General features: G+C 39.7%; 1 long non-coding RNA gene across 1 annotated transcript; it reads right to left on the reverse strand.

Annotated features, from left to right (window-relative positions):
* Window positions 1–2,874: 2,874 nt before the first annotated feature.
* Window positions 2,875–8,702, reverse strand: LOC113565398. Its single transcript, XR_003408579.1, has 3 exons — window positions 8,464–8,702; window positions 7,551–7,565; window positions 2,875–3,261 (listed from the first exon to the last, which is right to left on the reverse strand). It is a non-coding gene; the product is annotated as an uncharacterized LOC113565398 (long non-coding RNA).
* Window positions 8,703–12,018: the final 3,316 nt, after the last annotated feature.

Consider the following 12,018-nt stretch of genomic DNA (forward strand, 5'->3'; position numbering starts at 1 on the left):
CAGAGACCGAAACAGAAACAGAAACAGAGACCCATAGCCATGGTTTTCTTCTGACATTGACAATGAACTTGCAAGTGTTTCTCCCTCTCCCCCCAACGGTGCTATATATTATGATAGTCATAAGAAGTGAGGCATAAAACACCAACAATAGTTCACAAAATGGTGTGGTTTTTTTATAATTAAAAAAACATGTATTACGCACTTTTCGGGTTCGGTTTTTACCGGTTTTTCGTCGCTTTGTTTGTGGTCTTCGACGCGTATTTTTCCTATAAGAAATACAAGTTATTTCTCGAGCTAGTATTCGTTTTTTGTTCCATTTTTTTTTTTTACTTGAAATACTATATATTATATTTATATTTTGTAGCTAAGGAATACTTGTATGTTTCAGAGATAGTTTTGCTGTTCTTGGAGATACTTTTGCTGCTTTTTGGCAGACCATTTTGATGTCTTAAGAGATGCTTTTCGTCATGTTGACTCATAGATAGATTGCTTTCAAAAAAATATAAATCTATATTTTCTATATTATTTTTGCTTGGGATTTTTTCTCTTTCTTTATTTTCTTTTTTCCTTTATTTTCATCAAATTTGATATATTTTTCACTATTTTTTTTTGGTTTTATTTTAGTTGTTGTATTTTTTTGTGCTATTTCCATGTGTTTACTTTTGGTCTGTCTCGTTTTTGTAGATTGTTTGATTTGTAGTTGTTTTTTGAATATATTTGTCAGAGATATATAGAGGTTGGATTTTCAATTGTTTTAAACATTTCTAAGGGGAAAACTTGTAGACACCAGACAGGTGTTTTGGTTGCAAAGTTTATGGGGTTTTTTTAGGGCGTTGTTTTGATATTTGTCTGTGTTTTTGCCTTGTGTTTTGACCCTGGGTATCTGAGGATCGTTGGCGTGTAAAATGTGGGCTAAAAATCATTGAAAGTTCTGCCTGAGAATGTTGTTTGTTTATATTTTCGGAATAGAGAACTGTTGCCACATTTAAAACAAAAATATCAAAAAAGAAAGATAAGATAAGAGAAGCTACGATATTACTTAATAGGAGAGCAAGATACAGATGTATCTGAAAGGTATGAGGTGCTTTTTAAGAGACGGAAGACAGTCCAGGCGACGACAGGGAGTGCCACATGTTGTAGCTCTAAATGTATCTGCATCTTCCTGAAACACTTTAATGTTTCTGTACATCGAATATGCTTTCTACGAAAATATCGCCCCCCCCCCATCTCTGTGGTATCTTCCTGTGACTCTCTGTTCTCTGCAAGTATCTGTATCTCTGTTCTTCTCCTCTGCTTGGCGTATCTGTATCTTTTGCTGTTGGCCTTAGTTGTGATGCCTAATATTTGTACACGTAGCCACCGCAACGCACAAACATACACACATACATCCACAAGGGTGGGCCCACTCAGGTAAGACACATAGATACACATGCTCATAGAAGAAAAAAGCCCAAAGCAAAAGCAAAAGATACACAGATACACAGCGACCAAGTCAAGGTAAAAAACGTTACGTTACACATTCTTTTTCGGGCACGGCCACAGCCGAGCCGAGCCATTAGCTTTTTGTATCTCAACGATTACAGAAGCAGCAGCATCAGCATCAGCATCAGCAAAAGGAGGAGCAGGAGGTCGCCGTCGCCCTGTCAAACCGTCAGCTTAGAAATGCATCACAGGCACAGCCACAGGCACAGACACAGATACAGATACGTTTCCCCACTCGTGATAAGAGCTGGTGGTGCCTTCGTGTGGGCAGCAGATACTCGCACAAGTAGCTCCCATAAGTGGCCTACGCAGGCATCCAACAGATACAAATTTACATACCAAGTATCTACATACGTATCTAAGAGGTTTTCTTTCTGTATTCTGGTTTCAAAAATGGGCAATCGTGACTAAAGCATTTAGCGGCACCCACACACAGTCACGCATAAGGAACACATACGCAACCAACAGATACGACCTTTTTTTTCGTAGAGATAGTAGGAGGTTTTTCGTGGTGATTTTCTGTCTTTGAAAGCTGGAAAAGATCATTTGGATTGAAAATCCTCTTTTAAAATGTTTGAAATTAATTTCAGATATTTTTCTCTATTGTAGAATTTACAATTTTCTTTCCATTGTTTTTAAAGGGTTATATATAGTAATTCCTTACCAATTTCTTTAAAAGGCAACTATAATATGTATGTTTCTATGAATTTTTCTACGGATTTCTACGGAATAGTGCCATATTTCCATATCCTTTCTGGACACACAGTTTTCCAGATTCTTCATATAAGAATATCTATATTTAACAGCAAAATCTGTTTAAGGACCATAAAAAGATTCCAAAAAGTTTCGACAAAGAAATTACGGTTAGATTTAACGGGACTACCAATTTATCGATGAATTTTTAAATAGTTTTTCAGCTGATCTTCGGCTCGAAGACAATAATAAAATTCTATATGTCTTATATATCCTAAAAAGCTAAAAAGCTAAAAAAAAAAAGGTTCCCCTTTGGATTTCATGTTCGTTCGATTTTATTTTTGTATCTATATCTATAGATTTATCCTTCAGAGATCTCTTCAACGATTTATCTATTGATCTATAGACACTCTTTACTTTTTTTCACTCCACGCGTAATATTCAATAATTTAGATCCTTAAAAAGTAACCCAAAAGTACATCTATAGATGTCATGTCTAATGGATCTCATTTTGGAGCTCGGTTCTCCTTAATTTTTGTATCTATAAAGATCTCCAGATTCTTTTTCACAGCCAGATTTCTCTACCAATTTCTTACCTTTTTAATTTCTGATTATTATTATTATTGTTGTTGTTAATATTATTATTATTAATGCTGCTATCCACAACGAATGCTGGCTGCTGCTGCTGCTGCTGTTGATGATGTGGCTGCTGCACAGGATGTTGCAGGATCTGTTGCTGTTGTGGCGTTGTGGTTGTCGTAGTTTCGGCTAATTTTCCAAAACAAATGTTACGGCTACTGTCGCGTACCATGTTTCGACAACATTCGAACACTCACAGCAGTTGCTTCTTCCACGGATATTTAGGCGTTGCATCGCGTCGTATGCCACAAATGGAGGCCACGGCAGCGGTTGCGCATCTTTATCTATTTCAAATGGAGTGCGCACTCCACTTTGTTGCATTCAACATTATACACATTTCAATCGGTATTTAAAAGATCTTTATCTATATCTGCGTTATCTTTGATTTTTCGATTTGTTTCGATTTTTCTCGATATTAGATACCCTTTTTTTTATGAAGGATTTGCACTATTTTATGAGGGGGAAAAAAATACATTTATTAGATACACTTTATGTATATTTTTGAGATACTTTTTAGCACTATCACTCTCACACTATTTGGGGGGGAGGGGTTGGCTATGCACTTTCTTTTTTTTTTGGGGGATTTTGGGATCTCTATAGATCTCTTCTTTTTGGGATCTCTATAGATCTTTAGATTTCATCACTTGCGCCAATTTATGTTAATTTAAACAACTAAAAATGGAAAAATTGCAAAAGTATCTTTAATTTAATTCAATTCTCAACAATTTAAACATATTGAAATACACAATGGGGTACGGTCCGGGTACGAGATTCACAAGCCTCTCCAGATCTCCCAGCAGCGAACAATTCTCCAGCCCCAAGCGTCAAAGAAACACACAGATCTACAGAGATCGCTTTATAGAGCCCTCAAGTCGGATGTTCATGATTATTTCCCTTATAAAAACCCACTACAATGATGCGGGTGTCCGGTGGAAAATGGCAATTTACAGAACATTTCCATGGGCCATACTTTTATTTCTCATTTCAGCAAAATACGGAGATCTTTTCTAAAGGAATCTTATATTTTTAATCATAAACGATACATTAAAAGAGTTGTTTTATAAAAGGATGGAGGATGGATATCCTCAATGAAGATTATCTGTGCGATCAGAATGAAGACTTCATATGAGAACTATCCATTTAGGATCAAAAAAAAAGGTACAAATATGCGTTTCGTAAAGAAAACTTCGATTTAGAAAAGACACATATTTTGTGTAGGATTAAAAACCTCTTTTTCCATAGGAATCTATCGTTTCTAACCAGAAAATATACATTTTCTGAAGGGTTTTTGGTCATTTCCTCTCTTTTCAGAAGGTGGAAAATGAGGAAAATGAGAGACAGCAGCACGTTATTATAATCCATTCCAGATCCCAGACCGGGGTACTACCCCTACCTCAACCCCTCTCTCCACAAGAACATCCCATATACCATTCCATCCGAAGAACATGGCCGGGTCGGTCCGGTAGCCGGGAGTTTGGAAGGGGGTCCATTGCGAGGCCGAAAACCAACCCAACGAAGCGTAGCTACAGGGTGTGGGGCGGGGCAGGGGCAGGGGCAGGGGGATGTGTTCAGAGGGTTAAGGGTAGGAGAAGAGGAGAGGGGCGGCAGGGGGAGGGCGGGCATGTTAAAATTCCATGCATTAAAGAACCAAAAGAAGAGAAACAAGAATAGCAAATACAATTCATGCTGCTGCTGAAGTTCGGCAACGTCGCCTTAGCCTTAGCTCTCTCTCTATCTCTGTCTCTTTTCCTCTGGAATGATATTGCTCTATCTCTCTTTTTCTTACAGCCAGTGCTGCCTGCCTCTGCCTCTGCTGGTCGGCCTGCCTGTGCTGCTGCTCTGCCGGTGAAGTTCGGCAACGTCGCTTGTTTGCTTATAATTGACGTTTGCTTTGCACTGAAAGCCTCTTCGGTTGCCAGAGTGAGATAGAGCTGCTCACACTTGGCTGCTAGAGCGAGATGCCGCGACTGGTTTTCGACGTTCGTTCCATGTTGTTGCTGCTTCAGCGCGCACACACGGAGAGCACACAGAGTGTATGTGTGTGTGTATTGGTTGTGTTATGTAGTTTGATGTATATAAAGAATATGTATATATGGGCATACATATGTATGTACTGAGCAAAGAGTGTGGGGTGGGGGAGGCCGCATGGAAAAACGAGTATCTGCTCTCCGTTGGTTTTGTTTTTTTGCGGCCGTCCGGTCCGCTCGTCATTGTTGTAGCGCTGTCGTTGTCGCTGGCGCTGCCCCTGCCTCTGCCTCTGCCACTGCCTGCCCCTTCCCTTTTATTCTTGTATATTTATAAATGGTTATGTAGTCATTTTTCCTTCTCTGTCTGCGTATGTGTGTTCGTGCTGTTTCGTGTCGTTTGATGACGACGTATCCCCTGCCTGATACGGCGTAGAATTGTAGCTTTGTAGCCCGCATGTAGTTGTAGTTTTTGTCCATTTTGGGGGCGCAGGCAGGAAATCACATATAACCGTGCCTATGTGTGAGTGCGATGGCGGCGTAGCTCTGTACATATGTGAGTGCTAGCTGGCTGTACAAAAATGGTAACTGCGCAGCCGCTGTCCGGTGTACATATACCAAACGCGAAACGAGCTGCCTCTCGCTCGCACCTATGCTAATTTATACAAAGGGGGGAGCAACACAATGGGGCTGGCTGCGGCTGCTCCAATCGATCGTGAAAGTTTCTCTCTCGCGCGCCAGGGCCTGGCCTGGCTGTACTTAAAGTTGGGGCCCGCGCGACAGACTCGCTTTAGTCGCTTTACATGCCTGGTGGGGTGCGGTTGTTGTATCTCTTTGCTGCTTGCCTGCTCTCTCCATCTCTGTCTCTCTCTCTCTCTCTGTCTGTATCCCGACCACCCCACCCACCCTCTTTGTTGACGTGTGCAAAAAAGCAAACAGAAAGAAAAAAAACTGAAAGAAATAACAGAATTTTACACAGAAAAAATAGTTTCTCTTTGTGCGTTGTTCACGTTTTTTTCGTTTCGTTAAGTTTTTTCGTTTTTAGCAGGCGCCGCCTGACGCCATTTTGAGACAACAAGAGACATTCATTTAAGGCCTGCCTGCGCGCTCGGGTACCATTTATTGCAATATTTGGTTTAGTTTTTTGGAGATCTCATATTGGATGATCTATGCACGATGATTGCGGGGGGAAAAAACCCCATTAAAGAAAATGATTGCCTAGAATCCATGAATATTCCAGGCAGAAGAAAAAACCCGTTTTCATACGCATACATGGATCTACATTTCCATACACATGCACATGCATACATATGTATGTACATGAGCGGGAGTGTATGTATTTAGCGCGCTGCTACGTGACCACACATACATGCACAGCAGCAGCAACGACACCGTCGTCGACCGACCGCATTTGCAGTGGCTGTTGTCAGGGGCCGGGGGAGGGGGGAAGCATTGCAGTGGTTTTGTCTGAGGGGCAGAGAGAAGCATTTGCAGTATTTGTGCATTGAGCGAGGGGGTGGGGTGTGGTAAGAAGAGATGAGATGCCACCACATGCCGCGACAACTTTGTATTTTTTGTCGCGCTTGCTGGCTCAACCACGGTCGCTCTGGCTGCAGGTCCTGTATCCCCACCCAGCGACGCCCCACTCCCGGCTTTAGTCTTGCCTTCAACTTATTTCTTTGCGCGCATCTCTGGTCTCTCTTTCCGGCTGTCAAACCTTTGAGGAAACGAATCGATAGAAAACTGTAAGCGACACACTTGCTTCCAGAAAATGTATGCGAATAGAGTATATTCTGGCGGCTGGGCTGCTGGCGGCTGGGACTGGGACTGGCGGCGCTCTGGCTTTTGCGTTTGCAGGAGCGCACGCATACAAAACGGGTTAAGGAAAAAAAAAAAAAAACCATTCGACGCGACGACGCGACACGACAATTTCTCTCCAACCCAAAACGCTGGCCATCTCGTTTTGACCTGCGCAAACAGCGCATATGTCGCTCTCTTTCACGCTCCCTAGTTTATTTTGCGTTGTTGGTTGTGTAGTTTGGCACAAACACACACAAACACGGACATATGCATGTACACGACGACGAACGAGCGCTTGTAGCCGCTGCCAACGTCGCTGCTGCCGCTCTTTATTTTCAGCCCCGTTGCACGTCATCCGTCGGTGCCCCCCCCCTCGTGTATACACGAATGTCCATGCGTGTGTGTGTGCTTTGAATTTCTGATGAAATTCTTTGCTTTCGAGTTAATTGCTGCTCGCAGCCAGCAGAGGACAGCGACAGAGGACTTCGAAGCCGGCAGCGTAGCAGAGCAGAGCTCCCCAGCCCCAGCCCCCGCCCCAGACAGAAGTTGTGCCATTTTTCTTTGTGCTGCAGATCGGATCGGCTAGGAATCCTCTTTTTCTATATAGAAGTTGTTGAGTTGTTTCCTTTTTTTTTTAGTTAAATTTGCACTTATTTTTATTCCGTATTTTTTTTACGATTTTTTAATTTTTTTCTTTCGTATTTTAAAGGATATTGAAGGATTTTCCATTTTGTTGTTGTTTTTTTTAGGATATTTAATTTCTTTGGTTATTTTTGGGTATATTTCATCTTTTGTAAGACTTTTCATGGGTTTATTTCTCTGAGGGGACTTTTTCACTTGTTTAAAACACTTTTTGTACACTTTTTTGGAACTACATATATTTATCTATAGAGAGAGCTCTCTCTATAGAGATTCTGGCACCATACAAACACATTTTATTGGTTTTCGTTGGGTTTGGATTTCCTTTCTTACCAATTGCGTTGAGAGCTGCAATGAAATAGAAAAATGGAAAGAAATATTATATACAAGTGATAATGATAATCATTTTCTAATCAGTAGTAATATATTGTAGGAATACAGACTGAGTAGAGTCATTTCTTAGAAGAAAATGTGGAGTTCTGCTGGAAATAAAGTCTGTTTTTGCACATGTTCTTTTATTTATGTTCAAAGTATACATTTTTCCAGACAGAACTGTGTCGTGGATATGTCTTCTTTGAAAGAAATCAATTCAATAGAATTGTACTGCTAGAATTTCAATTTCTAGAAATAAAAATATATACCTATATTATCCCCTTGAAAAAACACTTATTCTGGATTTCCACAACAGTTTATTGGAAATGTTTGTCTATCAGAAACATACTCATGTTACTGTTATTTGTGGATACGAATATTTTCTGGCTATAAAAAATGGTATTCTCTTTTAGGGAAATTCTAATTACGCATTAATTTCTGTTACTGAAATCGTCCTTAGTCACACCCTTTTTCACTGCCTCAGTCTCCACTGCAAAAGCACCTGCATTGGTCTGCTGTATTACCGATTACCGATTTGCCTACTAATATTTATTACCGAATTCCCCTTTCCATAAGGATCTCCAAGAAGGGGCTCGGCTCCTTGCTTCTAGCTCTAAGCAAAGCACAAAAATTTCCCTTAATTGGTACATTTCCCCTTTATGAATTGATGCATTTCCCCCCTAAATAATACCATATATTTCCCTCGAAATGTAGGCGTATCTCCAAGTAAAAGTCTCCCTGGGAATCCCCCCAAAAATGTGTGCCCCTGAAAACGGGATACACCTCCCCATAAACTCATACTCTTCTTCCAGGCATACGTATGCCCCCCACCTGTCTGCTGCTGGAAGCTTCCACAAAATGCGGTAATACTTACACCATTGATGAGGTGTTCCTTAGCCGCTGAAGGATCCTGTTTTTGTCGGCTTATTGTGCACCCGTTTTGGACTGTATTCGAAATTTATGCATTTTCGTGGTGGTACTTTTTCGAAACACCTCCAAAGAAGCGACGCGACGACCGGTACGGTACAGTTCTTTGACGGTGGGGGCTCAGAAGCTATAGCCCAACGATCCCGAACCGAATCGCGAGTCCAAATATTACCGTTTATATATTTGTTTAGAGACACAACAAATTTTTGTATATTTTTTTTGCGGTTTTTCTGTGAATTTCATTCATCAGAAAGAGCATCACAAAAAATTATTTTTGTATTGGGAAAACAACAAAAAAATTTGCATAATTTTATTCTTTTGGTTGGTATTTTTTATATATTTGCTTTTCCGTTTTGTTTTTGTTTGTATTTGATTGTATTTGCTGTGGTATTTTTTGTTGTAGCTTTTTCGCCTTGGAATTGGTGTAATTAATGCATTTTTCACACACACACAAGCACTCGCGAACACACACAGATACACATACACATAGATAGGGGGCTGTTGGTAGCAGCAGGGGGCTTAGGGGGCACTTTTTATTTTGTACATAACACTAATAATTTTAATTTATTTTTCTCTTTGTCGTGTGTGTTTTGGCGGCGTTTTTCTTGATTTAATTTACTTTTTTGTGGTATTTTTGACGGAAAAAACGCGCGCGCCTCCGTCTTGACTTTCGCGTTTTGCGTTTGCGTTTGTGTTTCGGCGGCGGCCATTCATTCCTTTGAAATTCATTCGTAAATGCACTAACGGGAAGAGCAAAGGCACTAACGCTCAAACTGACCCTCAGAAATATACCAAAATATACCGTCTCGTTTTCGAAATATACCGTAAAAATACTGACGAATTATTCGAGTTCCATCATACATATCTGCCGAAGGTATGGGCCGTTTTTATACCCAATTTCCTTTAATGATGTGAAAATTCTGTTTTTCAGTGTGCTTTAAAAAGTAATTAATAATGACTTTTTCATGGATGGAAATGTTTTTGATCATTTAAATATCTTTCTGAATTCATTGAAGCCTGGGATGACAAACCTTTCCTCAATTCTATAATATCTATTTCCCCAGGGTATGATGAATGTTGCTTGTTTTCTCGGCACATGAGTCTGGCTCAAGCGAAGTGAATGTTGCCAACGGTAAAAACGTAAGTGGTTACGTGAACATGTTCCTACAGCAACATGTTTTGAAATACATTTTTGAACCCGATAACGATTTATTTTAGAACATTTGAAATTGGGTGAAATGAAAAATCCGCGTTTCCGTTTCCGAACCGATTAGTTACCAAAACCGATACGATATTTGAACCTGTGAGTAAGGGTACCCACCCCAAGAAAAGTATTTCCCGTTGGGTTTACCTGGTTGTTGGTTTCAATGGTAGGGCATGGTAAAGCATGGAATGGGACTCATGTTGCCTACCGGTTATTACCGATTCAAATAAATACCGAAATATACGGTCTCATTTTCAAAATAAACCAACGAATTCATCATATTCCTCGATTTCAATATTCCGTGGAATATTACTAGCTGTATAGAAAATTTAGCCTTGCCCACATAATTTTACCCCATTAATAAATCAATTTCCTACTTGACTGGTTTACTCTAAAAAATGGCGCTTAGCTAAAAAGTTCAAACAAATAAAATTTAATAACGAAAAGACTGTGAACAGTGTGACTGTTTGCGTTTCGGCGGCGGCCAATCATTCGTTCGAAATTCATTCGGAGTCGTTTTTTGAATGTTTACATATGCTCAATTTATTTATGGGAACATATAATTTATTACATGGGAACTAAACATTTGCTACATGATGGGTGGAAAAAGATGCAAAACGGCCCAGAGGATGCAACGAGGGCAATCTCTTTTTTTCTAATATACGTTGAAACCGATTTTGTCTTCAAGGTATATTGACCTAATACGTGAGCCTTGAACTGTAAACTTTGAATAGCACGGTTTTATTATATGTTCTTCCTTCTTGATCGTCGTATTCAAATCTTACAAACTAATATTCATATCTTACAGAACGAACCATTTTATTTTCCTGGGCTTTTTTGCCTGTTGTCCATCCCTTTTTTCATAGCACATTCAAAATTACGACTCATTTTTTCGTTGTAGGAGAGAGTAGCAATGTGACCGTCTGACTCTTTCGCGGTAAAATTATTCAATTCAAACTATCGACTTAATACGAGTGGTGCGCTCCAAAGAGAAATAGTTTGAAAGTGAATGTGTGAAAAGTATTGATGTACCGATAAACCGTATATATAAGTTTAAATCAATTTCGACGAGTTGGTCGCGCTCTGGGTTCTTCTCTAAGCAAAATTTCAAATTTCCCGCGAAATTCATATCAAACAAGGCTGCCAGAGAGCTGAAGCTAATCCTTTCTTACCGATGTGGCAGCTCCACTTTGGTGTTATGTTAACACCATTTTTACATAGTAACTACACAACTACATTTGTATGTAATTATCAGCGGAACGGAACTGGAACAGGCAAGAAGTTCACAAAGATGAACGTTAATAACAGTCAGCCGGCACAGAATGTACTGTTATGGGCGATGGCGCCTAATTTGAATTCAAATGGTATTGAGGTTCTTTTACTTCATATCCTTGTCAAAATAGCGTATAAATTACACAGGATATGTTTATTATCGTTAAGAGCTCAAAAGAACGAAAGAACAACAGCTATCTTTTGCTGAAGAAAAGCGCTTAAAACTTATGCTGAGGCGGGCATTAGAACAAGTTGGCAGCGCCATAGAGACAACGGACAAAATAAACATGTTTTTACATGATATAACGGTAAGCATATATGATATAGTATTAAATTAACCCTGGATATTAAAGCTTATTTGATGTTAGTCGGTTTGACGAGGCATGTATATGTATATCATATATGGATATATGTACATATATATCCAGTAAAAAACGGTCAGTTTGTCAACCACGAAATTAAATGCATTTTTCCACTAAAATTGAATGGTCACTCTAGGTGTAGTAGCAAACGAGTAGCGAAATTTGGAAAAAATTTGAATTAAAATTTAAAAAATAACGGGAAAGTACGTCGTTAATCTTGAAAACTAAACTTAGTAAAATATTAAAATAAAATGTCATGTAATTAGATGAACCTTTTTACATAAAGATTAGCACCTCTTTAGCAACACACACATGCATATGTAAATACATGCAGTTGCATACACACCAAATAGTTGCATCTGTGTGAAAAAAGGCCTACGAAACGTGCATCAGGTAGAAAACTCTCTCGCTCGCGCTCTCTGTTTCACTTGTTGCTCAGATTGGTTCCAACGCAAGGTCTACTTACAAAGGGTGCGACACATGTTCCCTCGCTCTATGTGATCTTCGTGACAACATGTGTGAGTGAACATCTTGAGAGCACATTCCAAGACGCCGCACCTTAACTTAATAGACTTTGAATCAACTTCAGTTTTCGGTCCTGAGCGCCTTTTGCCGCTCTTCACAGTTTTTTTCTCTCTTGCCGCGAACAGATCGTGCCGTGGAT

The sequence above is a fragment of the Drosophila persimilis genome, unplaced genomic scaffold (assembly GCF_003286085.1).
Source record: "Drosophila persimilis strain 14011-0111.01,24,50 unplaced genomic scaffold, DperRS2 tig00000124-arrow-pilon, whole genome shotgun sequence".
Taxonomy (NCBI): Eukaryota; Metazoa; Arthropoda; class Insecta; order Diptera; family Drosophilidae; genus Drosophila; species Drosophila persimilis.